This window comes from Lytechinus variegatus, chromosome 13 (genome assembly GCF_018143015.1).
Source record: "Lytechinus variegatus isolate NC3 chromosome 13, Lvar_3.0, whole genome shotgun sequence".
NCBI lineage: Eukaryota > Metazoa > Echinodermata > Echinoidea > Temnopleuroida > Toxopneustidae > Lytechinus > Lytechinus variegatus.
In genome coordinates this window covers 24,752,818-24,760,909 of record NC_054752.1, presented here as the reverse complement: position 1 = coordinate 24,760,909, position 8,092 = coordinate 24,752,818, and the positions used below count along the sequence as shown (strand labels likewise).

Sequence of the window (8,092 nt, the reverse complement as noted above, 5' to 3'; positions counted from 1 at the left end):
AACTCGTGCGTATTCTTGGACTTGCCCAAAATCTAACCCTACAAAACTTAATAAATCCTTAAATTATCATTACATTATTCTGAACCAAAAACTCTTTAAAACTCTGAGCAAATGTCGCAGGAGCAAACGTGTCACTACCCCGTTCCTATCGATATTAAAACAAATTAAAGAAATAATTTCGATGCAAGTAATATGAAATGACAAATGAGCACGTCATTTACTTTAATAGTCAAGCGCACACGGTTAGACTGCAATACGATTTTTAAGAAACATTGTTATTATCACTATTATTATTATAATTATCATCATTATCATTGCATCATTTTTCCTTATTTAATAATCATACAGTTTAAAATAATGATCAAAATAGTATAATAGAGAATATCTTCAATTTTTCTCAACAATTCCGTTTTCAAGAAATTAATTGATAAAAATATAACTTCTCCCTTTTTCAGCGATTATGAATCGAAACCAATTAGTGAACAAATGCGGTTTTCTGATCAAATTGAAATAGAATGGATAGGATGGGCTTATTTTCATACCTTCTAATAAAAGTAATAAATAAAGTAGGAAAGCTGGATTTTAATTCGACTTCGTTATGATAGGTCGTATGGTTCAATTCTTACAATAATTGCTTTAGGGGAGTACGAGAGAATAAACAGAAGACAGTTCAGTGTGTCAATTATGAACTTCGATATTTGCTTTGAATTTCTTTAGTAATGCTAGAAACTTCGGTCGAATTTCAGCAGGCCCGTGTTCCATAAAGACTTGAGATGATAATAACTTCATTATTACGATAATCATCATGTAAAGAGATCTCGGTCGCCCATCATAATCGATGTTCCCATTATGTTTACCATAAATATAAATTGCAAAGTTACCATACTTGGATTAAAGTTCGGATGCGGACAGTTTTTGCTAACCCAAACGCCCAGATTATGCAGAGTGTCAAGAAATGACTAAACACTGTGCAGAAACTTTCAAGAATACCAGAACAGGTTGCGAAGTGAACATTTATTACAAAATAATTTGAATTCCGCGTCTCGTCCTGCGTTTAAGGAGTATTTGCACTGCGACGCATGGTCAATCCTAGGACGCAGCAAATGCATTGAAAATGCAAAGCAAATCACATTGAAAACCAGGGAGGTCTTTGTCGAAAATTGGTGAATCGGAACATTAATTTCGTCTGTTGTTTCGGAGCTGACGACAAATTGCAAATATGTGGTTGTCTAGAGTCACGGACGCAACGTCTGTTTCACGTCTATTTCACCGACCCTCGACAAAGACTCCATTGGCGTGAAAGATCTCTCTACGTACTACAAAACGTGCTGTTGCGAAAACTCCCTATATTGCTGACGCCTGACAAACGGATTTTACGGGACATATTTCTTGTATGTTTGGGAGGATTAATTGGGACTATCATGTCAGAAGTAATTTTATCTACTCTAATTAGAGAAAGCACTATCTATGTTCATTCTTAAGATTTGAATTGATCGTACGTCGTCGGGTGGCAGAGATGGCCATTATATTAAACACATGTTAAACTGGTTTATTGTTTGAACGATTAAAGACCAAGCATAGTTTCATGAAGATCGCTAGAAATATTAAGCCCGCAATGACCCCCAGTGTGATCACCAGTGCACCGATGGTACGACCTGCTCGGGCCACCGTCATTTTCAAGCCAATGAAACTATTAACGAAAACTGTCGGAGCCGGATCTTCAACTTCGTCGTCAAGGAGCGTCTCCTTCAAGCCAGATATGACAGTGTACCAAAAGACGTCTTTCTCCTCGGCGCGTGGAATGGGTGCTTCGGTTGGGCAGGAGTCCAGCTGGAGAGCATTGTATCGGAGTGGGTCGTAAGGTTGCCATACTGAATCAGGGTCAGTAGGATTGGCTGATGGAATACTGAAATATAACAAATGTAAAAAAAAGTGACTTGGATTATGTATTGAAAACAACATGTGTGTACCTGTAAAGGTGTATTAGAATTAAGGTTCAAGATTCATAACTTTTATTCAATTTCTATATTAACAATAAGCAAATGCAATCATTTTACTGAAAAGTCAAGAAAAATATCGTTTGGGCTGAATGACAATGTTGACGGTCTCCCCAAAAGACATTTTCTTATATAGATTTCGTGAAGCATGGGGCTGTTTTTATCATATTCTAGTTCTTATTGATATTGTTACTTTATATTAATAGCTTTATGTTTAATGAGTGGTAGGTTAGATTTTGGAAACATCAATACTTAGATCATGTGTAATAATTTTGTTTTCAAAGTCCAAACTTGGTGTATAATGGGAAACAGGTAGACTCTGCCCTATTTAGTTCAATGAATTTTAGCCAGTCTTGATTGGGACGAAAAATAAAAACGAAATAAATTATGTTATTGTCTCCTATATCAAGAAATAATGGCATAGCTAGAACCTCCAAACAGCTACACGCTGAAAATGAATAAAATGTAATGAAAACTATCTTACCCTGACTTGGCAAACGTTGAGATCATTTCCATGAAGTTGATGGCAACTTTCCTGTCGACCGGGGGCTGTAACCATAGCTACTCTGAAGGATCATCTGGCTGTCATATGGCCAACCAAATGCAAAGGGGAAGTCATCACCGAAGGACGTCCTTACCCATGGTGGTAGGAACGGTTGATAGACATGGTCGTTGGCATGAAAGGTCAAGGAATACAGATACATCTCCTTGTCAAATTTCGCCATCAGTTTCCCCGTCTGCATCAGAGGGAGGTTGAGCCAGATATCGCTCAGGAACTCACTGATCTGTTGCCCAACTTTGCAGTCTGGATTCGGTACAGTCGGGGAGAGCTCACTCTGTAAATAGAACATCTTAAACAGGGAGGCGAACTCGTCCCTGCCTTCGTAGAAAATATCTACAGCGTTGTCGATGATAGCTCCTGCAAAGCGTTGATCTGGGCACCCATCAGAAACAGATTCGTTAAGGTATAGAGCAGTGATGATGGTATTGTCGCATTCACTTGCTCCTGCGAGTATGGGGATTGTTTCGTAGTTACCCGAGGCTAAAATGTTATCGGCAGAGTCTTTAAGGTACTTTCCGTCTATTACAGGGGCAAACGAAGTTGTAAATAAGTTGCTTCCTCCTACAGGAGCCTGTCGGATATCTGCAGTTGATTTGGTTCGAAGGCATGCGACTAGCTCAGTGTTCGTTTCTGAAGGGCAATCTAGGGCAGTCGCGAGCTGTACAGCAAACGGGAGTGGATCTCGCTCCACTATTGTCAACATAGTGGGCGATAAAACAGAGTCGCCAAGCGCGATTATTTTATGCATTAGTCTATCATTGAGTCCGTTTAATGAAATCAAGTGAGCTATTTGAGCTCCAGAACCCATTCCAAAGGCAGTGACATTGCCAGCGTCCCCGCCGAAACTGCCAATGTATCGTTGAATCCACCTCAGGGCTGTAACAACGTCCATGATACCGTAGTTGCCAGGGGCGACTTCGTCACCTGTTGAGAGAAAACCCAGTGCTCCAATCCGGTAGTTTAGAGTGACCACTATTGCCTCAGCATAAGAAGCAAGAGTACTTCCATCAAAGACAACACCGTTGCCTGAGCGGAACTGACCAGCGTGAATATAAACTATGACAGGAAGACTACCTTGTTTGGTTTCCTCTACCACAGGTGCGAATATACTGAGATGCAAGCAGTCCTCGCTGTATTCAGAAGCTCCAAGAATAGGAGACGGGGCCTGTGGACAAGCTGCTGTCGGTTCCGTCGCATTTAGGATACTATTTTCGCCCCAATTAGTAAGGACTTCAGAATACTGGAACCTCCTTTCGCCGACTGGTGCCAACGTATATGGAATACCTCGGAAAATTCCTATTTCCCGACCACCAACACCATCGTCTGCTCGGCGTAGGACGCCTCGAACCTGCCCCAACTCAGAGTTTCCACTCGTGACATTGACAATCACGAAATTACTTGTTTCTGGTTCAGCACCACGTAAGATATCTGAAGGTTGTGCAGCCAAAGAGCATGTTTCAGCCTCATCATCGCGGGTAAGCTCTGGAATATAGTCCAACCAAAAGTCGACATACTCGTTCCGTAGTGTCTCACCTGTTCCAATCGTGTCAGAGATCACGAGATAACTCTCAGAGGTGTCATCGCTAAACTTGGGCCAGGCTTGGGGCTGAACGTCAGTATTTGGATCTCTGCAAATAAAGAATTGAAATACGTGAAATTAGTATATATGTAGTTTGCTTGTCTATATAACTTACGTGTCCCCCCATAGAAAGAACACCCCGGTATCGTTTCATGAAAGTTTTCAGCATTGTCAATATCCCATTCACCATGTTCACAATTCCTTAAAATCCTAAATGTACTCATCCTATTTACTGATTGGCATGCAGTAAGAGAAACATTTTGCCAAAATATAAATACGTTCCCCCCTTATTTAGGTGTGGGGGGAGGGGGTAAATATCAAACACCTTGAAGAGCACTTTACAAAAATAGACTGGCTTTTTCGAGAACCATTTACAAGAGCGTAGCCATGATTTTCAATTAGGGGTTCGATTCCTTCCCTCTCTTCCCTTAATTCTCTTCTCCTTTTTCTCCCATTTTTTTATTCTTTTTTGGGAATTTTAGGGGTTTGATCCCCCCCCCCCCGTTTACGGGCTTGATTAACCTAACACCAATATCACTCCCTTACATATTTTCCTTTAAAAAAATCAAGGTTCCCTTCTATTCCACTTTGTTCTAAATATATATTTTTACATTGCCTCTTGAATTATAGCGTCCCGTTCCATAGAAATGTTGCCAGTACAATGATGTATACAATCTGTATTATCTGATGAGCCATGTTGCGTCGATAGCTTGCGGATCCACGGGAGGGGGCACAGCCGGCTCGTGCCCCCCCCCCCCCCCCCCCCGCTAGAGGCAGTGTTTTTGTTTTTGCCTTTTTTTTGCTTGTCAAATTCTTTCGTGGACGAAATATACTTAATTAGGGGGGATTTTTTCGCTTGTCAAATTTTTCCTCGGGAAAATGTGCCCCCCTTTGAAAAATCTTGGATCCGCCCCTGTCCACGATGGTTACAATCAGCATGATAAGAGCAAAGTTACAATGATAATCAATTTTAACGAAACGGCCCCCTGGGCTCCGTAACACAAAGATTCTGATTGGTCCTAGTCAGTCAACTGAACAAAATACGCATACACCGTAGGTCTTGATAGGTCCTTTCATTTAGCGATTAATCGCTATTCCTTGTGTTACGGATCCCTGATCATGCTGTAGGATAAAGTGGGTTATATTCACCCGATCAAAGATATGAAACTAAAATAACACAAGACACATAATCCCCTTTCCCTAATGATCCAGACGGTAGTTTTCTACATCTCATCTCAGGTTATACATATCATATCGGTTTTTTAAAAACAATTTCAGGTATTCTCCAAACATAATTTTTTTTGGGGTGGGGTCGAATACTTACTCTCGTCAATTCTTACTCACGTCACTGTTATCGCATATACTTAAATTAACTTGGCTATATTCACGAGTAAAAACTCCTTCTGTTGTACAAACTACACTCTAAAAGATAAAAAGGTTTACCCAATCATTGCCAATAATGGGTAAATGGGAACGTGCATGTTGCTTGGGTAAAAAAGATACCCGATGATTTTATCAATTGTAATTAATGTTGCGTTGAAATAGCGAAATGTGGGTGAACAAAAATACCCGGCAAACGTGCACATTTCCTTTTCTACCCGATATTGGGTATCATTTTAATCAGTATTTATAATTACCCATTTTTTACGAAGTTGGTCCAATATTGAATCATAACCTCACGAACTGACGCGGACGTACTTCCAGGCGGAGCATTCAAGGCTGTCTCTCTGCCGAAAATCGAATCCCAGAGGTAGAACAATTCCTCGCCCTGAACTGCCCTGTTTGGATCCCGAAGAGGGTCATCTATCAGTCTATAGTTGGTGTCCACGTAGTCAAAGTAATACAGATATGCATTTGTTTCGGTGCTCCTCTGGTGATTGCGCAAGAGTTGAATGGTTTTAGAAAGGTAGGACCGGTCAGCGTACATATCAAACATAAAGCGTATTGCGCTTTGCGCATCTGGGAGATCTAGAAGAGGACCGTCGTACCTGTAATCGATGGCCTTCATTGCAAGTAATGCCTGGTCATCAGTTCTGTACCTCTGCCTAGTATCGTAATAAGCAAAGTTCGATACATCCTGGACAGTCTGAAATGCTTCATTGACATCGACGTACCCGTTTAATAGCGCTGCCCCTTCGTCACTGTTGACTCCCATCAGAATGTCATATTGGTGTGTAAGATTCATATCTAGAAGATTATCGAGGGTTCGAGGAAAGAAGAGCCCATCGATCCTTGGTTCAAAGTAAGCATCCCCGAGAGCGGTGTAATCGACAGCTACGATTTCTTCCCATGTTTTATTCCGAAGACAAGCTAGATTTTTTGTCCATGATATTTCATTGCAGTTCAGGGTGTTAATGACGATATTGGACAACCTCCTAGCCTGACCCTCAAAACTGATATAGGAAGCATCGGTTGACGTGCTGCTCTGGATAATAGCTCTTTGGAACAAGTTATTATCGTTTAAAGGAGTAAGGGTCTGAGCTACAACTCCTGTAGCTCCCTCACGCCCTTGGCCAACAATGGTAATCATACTCCCATTACCATTGAAAGCTCCGATGTTATCCCGCACCCAGTGTATGGCCAATCTTTGATCCCAGAGTCCGTAGTTCCCCGGTACGGTGTCATCCTCCGTGCTGAAGAAGCCGAATGTAAGGAATCTGTAGTTGATGGTGACGACGATGACGGAACCTTTGACGGCCATATCCCTCCCGATGTACTCCGATCCAGAATAAGCTCGGTATCCTCGACCTGGTATGAACAACATGACAGGCAGTTTGTTATTTTCGGTTGCTGCGGGTGGTACAAAGATGTTCAGGAAGAGGCAGTCTTCGCTTATCAACAGATCATCAAGACCTTCCACTGGTGATTGTGGACAGGCAGCGCCAAAAGTCATTGCATTCAGTGTTCCCTCCCAAGGCAGCTTGGGCCGTGGACGAGCAAATCGAAATTCTCCCACTGGGGGTTCTGCGTATGGAACACCCATGAATTCTTCCATTACGTTGCCATCAAAGTCATAATTGTTCCCTACGACCTCCCCCAATTCGGCTACTTCGACTCTCACTTGAGCAAAGGAAACATTAATGTCGATGATAAATAAAAGTAAAAGGGCAGTAACCAGATGAGAAGCCATGATTAGCAGCATTGGCAAGTCATCGACATCTACAACCTTCAAATAGCTTTAAGCGGTCGCGTAATAATTTCGGTGGAAACTCTTCAAACCTATATATGCAATATTTTAGTGTACCACACCTCTGTAACATTAAAGGTGATTGGATGATAAATGCTGTTTCACTGTTTGATTTCACCCTTTTGTCCCGAGGAAAATGATCACCGCAGGCCCAAAGTACGTGGTATTAGCAAACATTCGGACATGTCTGGCTCGAAATGACTCTGCATCGTGCAACGTCGTGCAGATCTCTGCATACACCTTTGAAAAAAAATATGAAATCAAATAGCAGGGGTAAATATTGAATCATCCGAGAGGCACTTGTTGACCTTTGCATGCTTTATTAACCTTCTTCTCAGTAAAGCAGGAAAGTTATACAAAAACCCCCGGAATCTTCCATTTTGTAGAATAGATGACGAAATCCTTTATAAAAATGAGATGACGAATTATAATCATAAAACAGTTGTCCATTCACTCGTGAAATTGGTTTTGAAATCCATTGTATATATTTAGACGATACCACGATGAATACATTATACACCCTACGGAAAAACACAGTATCTGACATTTTTCATATTTTTTTCAGAAAAGTAGTCAGTTGTCTGAATTTCATTTGAGAAAGCCACTTTCCGGTAATTGCAAAACGCAGTATCTAGGTTGTCCCATGGAAAAACGCAGTACCTACATTTTGCACCAGTTGAGATGATAAGCATGTTATATTATTCTTTTAAAGCTGCTTGTATGTTGTCTTGGTTAGAGCCCCTGTAGCGCGAAGCAATACTGAAAAC

The 8,092-nt window shown here is 41.2% G+C and overlaps 1 pseudogene; it reads right to left on the bottom strand.

Moving 5' to 3' along the window:
- Positions 1-927: 927 nt before the first annotated feature.
- LOC121425918 lies at positions 928-7,381 on the bottom strand (annotated as a pseudogene).
- Between the last annotated feature and the right edge of the window lie 711 nt (positions 7,382-8,092).